Genomic DNA, 11,160 nt, shown 5'->3' with positions numbered 1-11,160 from the left:
CAGGAGATATTGTAAAAATTACGAGAACAAATTTTTATAATCAAGGTAACAGTACAAAACTTATGTCAAAATTCATTGGCCCTTATAAAATTATGAAAACATTAGGTAACGATAGATATAGAGTTTCAAATATACCCGGTTTTAGCAAAAATAACAGGAAGTTTGAGTGTTGTAGCAGCTGACCGCATAAGGCCATGGGTTCAATCGGAATCTATGGACAGTGACACAAGTAGTACCATCGAATCCACAGATGAAAGCGATGATAATGTTCCATTATCAGAACTGCAGCAACGCATCAAACTATAATTAACGATTATTAATCAACCGTTTTATTTTTGTTTTTAATTTTATAAAATGAAGAAAATAATAATTTCTAGGTATGCTAACAAGTACGAGTGTCGTGATTATTTTTCTAAAACTTACTTTTATTTTTCTTTTGTCTTATATAATTTTCTGTTATTTCTATTAATTACTGTTATAAACATGTTTGTTTTCCGCTAATTGAAACAATAATCAATAATTATTGATTATTGTTATAGTGCACCAGGAGGTTGCACTGAGTAGGACGGCCGAGTGTCGTGATTTGCTGTTTGCTTCAGTATTTTTACCAATAATATTTAAAATCGACTTGTTTTGTTAATTATTCGATAATCGATACATATCATTTTAATAAATATAAGGCAACATTCCAATAATTGCACAACACGAACATGTAAACATTTGTTACCAAATCATCCAATCATGAAGCGTCGCGCCATTTTAGATCAGCCAATAAGATTCCAACCTGTTGTATTTTTTATTTTAACCATTAAGCTTCACTTGTCAAATGGAATCAACAAATCAGGGAAGCTAATTTTGAATTTTTAGTCTATGGTAGTCCTTACATGATTGGAGATTGACCTTACCAATCGAAGACATTTAAACGTTTTTCGACATTTCGTATGAAACAAGTGGGGATGACAGTTTTCTTTTTGGCATAAAATTTTTAGAAGTTTGTCTTGATTGATCCTCCAAGAAACAAACACGAATGCTCGAGACGAGAGCCGTTGTAATTATTATTATAAGTGCTAAGAGTTATTTGTTGAAATTGAGACTCAATAAACCAGTATATAGTCAAGAAGAGGTATTATTTACAAAAATTGCAACATATTTATCGAACAAAAACACAACCGGGGTAAACGTTAGGATAAATAAATATTAAAGAATGACAAATATTCAAAATAAATCGATATGAATTTTTAAAATCCGGCACCAAATTTGTACTACGTGGCATTCAATTTATCAATTGAACGTGGGACAAATCTAATTTACGCCATGAATAAAGGATTCTTTAAAACGAATTCTATGGACGATAAAAAGTTTTTGTAAGCGAGGAAAAACATATAATAAAAAGATCGGCAGTAGGTTCACACGCCCGACTGAGATCCAAATTTTGCAAACAACTCACGTGTGTTTCATATAGGGTGACCACGATTTACGACAAAGAACGTTTGTCGAACTGAAACAGATATCTGTGGAAACATAATTAATAGATTACCTTTGTACATTAGTTTTTGCGCGGGGCTTCACTGAAATTCTAGAAGAAACGTAGCCTTTGTCACTCCCGAAGGTTTATTCTGTATCTGTGGCAAATTTCGTGAAAATCAGTCCAGAAGTTTTTGAGTGTATTCATTACAAACATACAAAGATACATAAGTATCTGTTCTATATATTAATAGTATGGATGTGGATTAGAAAAATCAAGTTCTCTAGATAAAATCTAGAGGTATCGATCCAAATTTAAAATCTCTAAACCTATTTCAATCAGTCAGTCAGTTTCCTCAGTTAGATAAGAGCTAAAACATATGTTTTAGAATAAGACTTAAATTAGGTGATATACAAATAAAGCGGCAATCTTTTGCTGGCACCCTCGCCTTAACATTTTCATAAATTACAATTGAATACTTTTCTGCAATGTCGCTTTGGAAGGGGCAGAAAACTAATTTTTAAGTTATTTGTTTGACTTTAACCAATGTTGTGAAACTAAAAAATATGACAATTATTAAGTGATGTTTGAAATGTCTCAAAATACCGAAAAAAAATAGAAAAAATAATAATTTGAATTTGAATTCGAAGGACAGGAAGCAATCGAAAGAAAAATAAAAAGTATGAACATTATTTAAAAAAAAGTTAATTTCACGTGTTCATGAATGAAATAATTTTAAAATCAGTCGCTTTTCATGGTGACAATACATCAAAAGTTGCGATAATAGCCTTACGCGGATGTTCAAAGCGTACAAAATAACACAACAAACAGAGCACGACTATGGAGCCTAACCAACCACGACACAGGTGCACAATTAGGGCAAATTTTAAACTCTAAGTGCTAGCAATTAGATCTATAATGCATTGTAATTAAGTGCAGCAAGGATTATGGCGAAACATATTTCACGTTGGGCGAGTTGATGAGCGAGTGATTTTTGATTGGAGATCAAGTCTTTATTTCTTCGGCATTTAGATTTTATCGTTACATGCAATAATCATACATGCATAAATGTAATTTAATGACACTTAAATTGTGTATTAGTAGTAATGGGTACCGCATTGTAAAAACTGCAGTGTTACGATTCTGAATGTCTTATAAAATTAAATCATAGCAACCGATTCTCCAAATGGCGACGTTGTAGATTAAAGAAAGAGTTGTGGAAAAATAAGTTATCATAATAACGTGCGTAATAAAAGGAGAAGTATAAACTGGAAAATGGGTATGAGGGTGTGAGGTCAATAATTGTCCTGCTGTTGCTATCTTTGGCTTCTGACTTGGCAGTGGATGCAGCGTCATATTGGGCTTAATATAAGAATAAAGCCATTGGCACTATAGAGTAATAATAGGAGAGAGATGAGTTATCAGATCATTCGCCCAATATGGACTGTGCTTTTATGATTGCGGCCGGTTCTCACGGCGGGCACAGGTGCGCATCCGGTTATCTCACGGCACTGTCTTACAGTGAGATTTTAGTTAGCGGTCTAATAAGGAGTAAATACCGACATACCTTCTAAGGCTACGTTTTTCAGTGAAGAAATATTTGACTAGTAATTTTGTGACATTTTTATATTTAAATACTTAATTGATTTATTCAATTTAAAATTATACTAATAAACGTCAAGGTAATTGAACATACCTGTTCCTAACGAATTACAGGTAGATACTTAGACTTACTTGCCTTTGTTTTTTGGCTGGGTAGAAGAAGAACTGTCCAGTTTCCACATTTTCCTGACTTAGTCTAGGTTGGTCAGTGCCTACTAAAGAAAATAGCACTCACAATCGGTGCCGAGCCGATTGTAATTAGTTTCACGCTTTTATCTTTTTTTGAGTAAAAAAAAAAAACAAATGTCTTATATGCTACGTTTGTCTGGATGGCTTGGGATTGTGATTAAGAAATAGACCACTCTCGCTGGTTCTCACACATGTTTTTATGTGTGAAATAAAAATATTGTTATGAAGGTAACCCTAGGCGCATCACACACAATATCTCACCACAAACACGTGAAAAAACACAAAACCGACACAGGTGTTCGTCCGGTGCGGAGACTGCGCATACGCACGAATAGTTACTGCATCTCATTTTTCTATTACTAAGTTTTAACCACAGTTCTGTCCGCGTGAAAATTACCCTATGTTATTTCTTATACTTCATGCTGTATGTAAGTATAATGTGATGGAGATAAATCCAGTGGTTTCATTGTGAAGCGGTAACATTACAAATTTGATGAGGCCTGCTCTTTAATTACATGATTAATAAATAAAGTTATTTTTATTAAACAAATCATTGGCGTTTATTTAACATCGAACAAAGAAGAAATATGACGTTTTACAAGCTTCCACTTATATAAAACTGAATAAAAACACTATCTAGTTACGCTAGTACAGACGGTACTTGCATTTTCAAGAATACATGTAGTATATTCTCTATTCTGATTGAATTACGTAACTTGTTTATTTGATCCGTAGCAAGCTCGCCGCCGGCGATACCAGAATCAGATAATCTGTGTGTCACACAAATGCATAGTCGAAGTCCAAAGTCTGCGCAGTTACGTCGTTTAGCGTGGTGAGTGAGCACGCTCGTGCCGTAGTAACGTTAGTTTTATTTTATTATCATTAAACTTAGCTATTTTATATTATCTATTCCTTTTAATTACATAATTTTTAATTCTGTTTCTTATAACGTGCTTGGTGTAGGTTCTGAATCTTTAGTTTGTATCAATGTATAAAATTATAAACAAAATATTATTTCCTTCCTGGCACCCGCGACTTTGTTCGCGTGGTATTCATGGAATTAGACGATGGGTTCGACATGGCGGAAACCAATCAAAATGGATTAAAGCCTATACAGTACACAGGTTAATAGTTACATGACAAAACAAAGAAGTATCAAAATTAGTTTAGTGGTTTCAGAAGGCGGATCCTGGGCCCCGTAACACTTCTGTGGAGGGTGCAACCGGGAACACGCAGAGATGTGAGAGTATTGTACGCCCTCAATAAATTGATAAATATATTTTATGTACACAAACAATTTATTTTGAGGGTAAATTAAAGTCTGGGGCTATTTGGTAGTTAACACATGCTTAAGCCACTTTCATAAATTTGTCCTTTACAAAATCAAAATTCTTTCCTAGATCAGTTTTCACCATGACGGACGCATGACGTTTAACACTATTTTAAATTTGTATACTAGCTGTCCCGGCAAACGTTGTGTTGCCATATAAATAATTTTTAAGTAATTTCTAGTTAAAAAAAATATTAAGGGTGGACAACCCTTATCACTAAGGGGTAGAAAAATAGATGTGGCCGATTCTCAGACCTACTCAATATGCTCACAAAATTATTTTATGAGAATTGGCCAAGCCGTTTTGGAGAAGTACGGGAACGAACATTGTAACACGAGAATTTAATATATAAGATTTATTCTACGATAATTACTTTTTTTTCAAAGGCAAATGTATTTTTAAGGTTTGCGGTAAGAATGATGTCGGGCCCCATTGTAGAAATAGAACAAGGGAAGCTACAAGGGAAGAATTGCGGCTCATTTTCTTTATTCAAAGGGATTCCATATGCAAAGCCTCCAGTTGGAGAGTTGAGGTTTTCGGTAAGTAATCTCTCTCTTTTTTTTCTCTTAATATTCTCTTCGTATTTTGATTGTACAGTAAGACTTTTAAGATCGGATTCGTTCAAGGCAGCATGTGATACTTTATAAACCAGCATGTGAACGGCAAAGTACTTACAGTCGGCTCAATTTATATGTGTGTAAAAATCCAATCAGTATTTTATTTCTAGGCTCCCGTTTCACCAGAATCGTGGGATGGTGTGAAAGATGCTACAAAGAATTGCAATATATGTGCTCAATTTGACTCGCTTACCGGTACTGTCGTAGGAAGCGAAGATTGTCTGTATCTGAATGTCAGCACTCCAAAACTACCTCCTGGAGAACTTCTGCCCGTCATGTTCTTCCTTCATGGAGGAGGATTTGTTTTTGGTAATGGAACTGATGAATCTAGACATGGAGCTGATTATCTGATTGAAAAAAATGTAGTAGTTGTCACAATAAACTATCGATTGGGACCCTTTGGCTTTCTATGTCTTGATAGAAAAGAAGCTACTGGTAATATGGGACTGCGTGATCAAGTTCAAGCCCTCAAATGGGTGAAGAAAAACATAAATTGATTTGGGGGAGATCCCAACAATGTTACCATTTTTGGTATTAGTGCTGGTGGATCGTCAGTTGAATATTTAATGATATCTCCTTTAGCTAAAGGCTTATTTCACAAAGCTATTGCCCAGTCAGGCTCTACCCTGCTGCCTTGGGCTCAAAATTTTAAAGTGAAAGAACTAACCAGAAAGCTACCGGTTGAAAAGGGAAAAGAAATAAAAGATGATGATGAATTGCTACGGTATCTATTGCAAATGTCAACTGAGGATTTAACTAAGACTTTTATTTCGGTATTGTCGAAAGAAAAACATCAAGGTGGCATTACTTTTGGTTTTGTACCAACGATAGAAAAACCGGGTGATTGGGAAGCCTTTTTAGATAAATCACCATACGATATTATAAGAGCGGGAAACTTTGAAAAAATTCCTTTCATTACTGGATTCTGTACGCGGGAAGGTCTTCTCATTGATACTATAGCACACCGTGCTGTTCTTGAGAAAATTGTCAAAGAAAATAATTTCGTGGATTTTATTGTTGAGGTTTTCGGAATAGACGGATCTAAAATAAAAGAAATTTCTGAGCGATTGAAAAATGTATACTTAGAAAGGAATCAAACCGATGAACCCGACGGCTTTGCGATTGATTTTTTCTCCGATGTTGATTTTATTGGTGGAATATATACTTCTGCATCATGGATGACAAAATACAACCCATCGGTTTATTTATATGAGTTCGCTTATGATGGCGGTTTAAATTATCTAAAAAAGAAACTAAATATAGTTCGAAGAGGAGCGTGTCACGGGGATGACGGTGGTTACATCTTAAAATCGGCCATCCTTGATTCTGTGACTGTTACCGAAACCGATAAACTGGTAAAAGAAAGGATGCTAGAGATGTGGACTAACTTTGCTAAATATGGGTAAATTTAATTTTATATTATTTTCTGTTTATGGATTTCTCAATTTGTAAGTTAGATGTAAAATAAATGATAACTTAAAAGTTAAAAAAATGGCTAAATGAAAAAACTATCTTTCGATCCCCAGCTGTCTCAGTAGCTCAGCGCTTTGCTTTGCTTTAGAATTTATTATGAAAAAGATGGCATAAGTAGGTACATACGTTCGTTTTAATTTCATTCTTTAATGATTTCAGCGTTCCGACTAAAACTATAAACGATGTGATTTCTACTAACTGGGAACCAATAGGAACAAAAATGAAGTATTTGGTAATAGATGACAAGTTATATATGAAGCAAGAACCTTATCCCGAAAGAACAAGTTTATTCAAGATGCTATACGATACATTCTACAGCAAGAAGCAAAATTAATTAATTACGCCCGAGATTTCAAGAATCATGAATTATTTGAATTATACTGACATAAAAACCAATATTTTATATTTTTGTAACGACATAATGAGTGTATTTTGTCTGATTTTTTTTAAATAATAAGATTACGTTGTTTTTTTTTAACTTAAATTTTATTCGTCTGTGACAATAAATAAATTATAATTACGGATTTATAATATCCTTGTAGTTTTATCCATTATAAATAAACAATGTATAGACGTGGCCTTCAAAGTCTTTTCAAGACTGTTGGCTCTATCTACCCCGCAATAGATATAGACGTGACCAGGTATATGAATCAATGTATATATGTATTAGAATAGTAAATAAGTACACATTTTTTAACGTTCGAAATCAAACACAAAACCTTTGTGCTCGTGTCCGACTTGCACTTGTTCGTTTTTAATAATAAATTCATTAATTGCATATATTTATATCTTGGTTTAATTATAGACGATGGTATTTTCCAATTATATCTCTAAAGATGCCAATTTTATGAGGTTCATAGTCCGATTCGACGTGCAACTCAGTGTCGATGTTGAGGCGAGAGTACTCGTCTGTATAAACAGGCCAGTTGACTGGTACCACGTCTTGACCCGGAGTAGGATTTCTAAAAAATATAGAAACAAATCCATTATAAGATAAAAATATTTTAGACTTGTCATTTAATGAAGAATATAGCAATTGGTTTATGTTACATCATTGACAACGCGAATGGGGCTGGTTGGGTAGATCTTTTTTCTAGGCAAGAGATCGTAGCAGAGCGTAGGCAAATCCTGTTACTAGTTAATCTCTCATATTTATTAACCTGACATTTAACGGCAAATGGTAAAAAGAATTAGTACTAAAAAGCCGTTTGTTTGAAATTGAAATAGGAAGAAGCTTCAAATTTGTTATTCAACTCGCTGCTTTTATCCAACATATAAAATAGAAATATACCCAGCTTTCGCAAATTCAGTTATCATTGTTGTCATTCTATATCGTACTTCAATATCCTGTTTACTGTCCGATTTAACTTTGTCGTGGCGGAAGACATATGTAAAGTCATCTCCGTGCAGAGCCCCATCCTTCATTAATCCATACAATGTTTTGAACATATTCAAATGTCCACCGTAAGAAAATGTATACAAATATGCTGGAACTTTATGCTGTACTGTTAACTTGTTTGCTATCACAATACCAGCAGCAAAATCATAGTCAGTAAAGAAATCTTCGGCAAATTTATCATCTAAATCACTCGGTTTGATATTTTGTAAGTATGCTTCGCGAAATTGTTTGTTGTACTTTTCATCATCATCTGAATCCACATTGTACGACCAATGGTTTGTAAATTTTTGCCTTTCAATCAGGTTCCTCATAGAAATAGGCTTTATCATACTCATCAACGAACATTCTCTATTACAAAAACCTCTTATTACAGGCACTTTGCTGAATTTTCCTTCTTCAAATAATTTGTATGGATTTGAGGTCAAAATCCAATCATTATTACCAAAATCTTTTTCAATGCTTGGTACGAACCCAAAAAATACTCTGTTTGTTACGCTTGTTTCAACAATTTGGAAACTTGCGCCCACTAATTTTGCTTCCGGAATCTTCATAAGAAAATCACAAATTGCTCTTCTATCTTGGGCTGAACCTTGGTAAACTGAGCTAATTTAACAGTGAGTGCTACGATGTCGTAATTTATAGCCCAATGGTTAAAAACAGATCCTGACCTTAAAATAGCTTTGTGAAAAAGTCCTTTTGCTAGGGGCGATAAGATAAGGTATTCCACTGATGCTGATCCAGCACTAATTCCCATTATAGTAATATCATTTTTATTTCCGGCGAAATTTGAAATATTATTTTTTACCCATTCCAGGGCTTTCACTTGATCCTTAAGGCCCATATTGCCTGCTGCTTCTGGAATATCCAAGGACATGAAGCCAAAAACGTTTAATCTGTAATTTATTGTCACTATCACAACATTTTGTTCCACGAGATGGTCAGGTCCATTTTCACCCTTAATCGTGCCATTACCATGAATGAACCCACCACCATGTATATGGACTATAACAGGCAATAGATTCGAATTTGACGAAGGCAACTTAGGTGTGAATACATTCAAATACAGACAATCTTCACTGCCGGTTATTTGTCCAGTAACGAAGTCAACTTGCGTTGCAATATTTTCCACAGGAGCGGTTGTGGCATCTCTTTCGTAATCCCATTTTTCTGGAGGTTGAGGACTCTGTGATAGATACAGATGTTAAAAGAGTTGTTTACAATTAATACATAAACAATGAAACATTTTTAAAACTTGTGTAGATTCGTAAGAAACTTTTACCCAACGTACATACATACATACATAAAATCACGCCTCTTTCTCGGAGGGGTAGGCAGAGACTACCTCAACGTAAGTCATCAGAATTAGCCAACAGTCAACGGTAACTTCTTCAGACACACGGATATCCTTTCCCTTAAAAATCTAGATAAGATATCCATATTAAAATAAACATATTTATTTTAATTAATTACCTTAAATCTTAACTCTCCAATGGGTGGTTTGGCGTAAGGAATTCCTAAAAATTCATAATATTGAAATCCACTCTCAGTCTTGGATATCCCTCCTTTGAGCACACCTTGATCAACTGTCACAGTTGTCATTGTATTTCAAAATGATTATTTTATTAATTAAATTTTATTTGCAAGTCTATCGATTAGAATGATAAAAATATCAATGGACGGTTAATCAGTGTACGTGAAAGATATAAAATATATATAGTAGATATCATATCTCTCTTGTCAATTACATTTAACGCATATGTTGAAAACTACATTAAAAAAACTTAAAAGTAAATAAACTACAGAAATCGAAACAATAGTCCTATTTTACTACGATTTCTGTGATATAAATAAAATAAACAAATAAAATTTCTATGGAGTGATCAGCAGGCCACGCTCATCATCATTATAATAATATATACCTACTTTTTGTTTATTTGCACAAAGGACAGTACGTGAAAACTCATATATGTATTGTCTGTACTCTTAGCCCAGTATTCTGTGTTTTGAACTTGGTCTGACCGACCCTTAAGGTCTGACCATACGAGTAGAAATCGGAAATATATATTTCGAAATTCCTACCAAAGCACCACGTACAATAATAGCGTACCACGGACAATAAAGTTTAATGTTTTGGTGCGGGACGCAGACGCCTAACCGAAGCAAGTATAGTACATACCTACCTTCTATTGCTCGTGTAACCTTTCTGATCGAGCAATGCGCTAATAACATTATGGACCACGACACCACTCGCCGAGTGGGCGGCATGAGTTCAAAAAGTATAGATAGTGCTACTTGTAGGCTTAAATCAAATGATCGTCTTGTCAAGTATCTAAGTTGATTAATTTATTCCTATTAGTATTAGGATGTCTTGTCAAGTAAGAACTTAAAGTTACATATTATCTTTTTGGCTGTTCGAGGTCAAGGCATTGAGCGTCAAGGAGAAAAAAACCTTTGCATCTAAGTACTTCTTGGAATTGTTAATGATGACTTTAAAAGTCGTTATTAGTTTTTTTTACAATCAATACCTAATTATTTTATTATATTTGAATGTAAAATCAGTTTGGTACCTACTTTTACGTCTAACCTGAATTTTTAATCGACTGACACCCGCGGTTAAATCTGGCTATTTTTGATGCTCTCGAAGTCGTGGCTACTAATTAACTTATCTTGTAACGTATTTTTAATCAAAATTGTTACTTGCTATAATCATCTTAAATCTGTGAGAGAAAACTCATGTGTATGTGTGAGGTGTAGAGTGTAGATAGTGCCTTTAATATTAATTTTTATAATAATAAGCATTTCAAATTTAAGAAGTTAATATAGTACAGTTAACTTTGTCAGTATGTTCATAGCTGTTTTTTGCTTATTAAAACAATATATTTCGTTAAGATCCTTCATTAAATGGCTGCAGACATAATTTCAATTGTAACATCTATGAGATTGTAAGCGCAACACTTGGCTTACACAGAGTAGAGCAGCCTAGCGTCGGCGCCAGCGAGTCGCGGTGTCAAATACTCAGGTGCATCCGAACCTGCCCACGACTGCATACAGCATGCTCTGTTCTCTTTACAGATTTTACTTTGT

General features: G+C 34.2%; 2 pseudogenes; one reads left to right on the top strand and one right to left on the bottom strand.

Moving 5' to 3' along the window:
* The first annotated feature begins 3,991 nt into the window (after positions 1–3,991).
* On the top strand, positions 3,992–7,036 carry LOC106135016 (juvenile hormone esterase-like; annotated as a pseudogene).
* Positions 7,037–7,396: 360 nt separating this feature from the next.
* LOC106135018 (juvenile hormone esterase-like) lies at positions 7,397–9,764 on the bottom strand (annotated as a pseudogene).
* Positions 9,765–11,160: the final 1,396 nt, after the last annotated feature.

The sequence above is a fragment of the Amyelois transitella genome, chromosome 11 (genome assembly GCF_032362555.1).
Source record: "Amyelois transitella isolate CPQ chromosome 11, ilAmyTran1.1, whole genome shotgun sequence".
Lineage (NCBI taxonomy): Eukaryota > Metazoa > Arthropoda > Insecta > Lepidoptera > Pyralidae > Amyelois > Amyelois transitella.
This window is presented reverse-complemented; position numbering and strand designations above follow the sequence as displayed.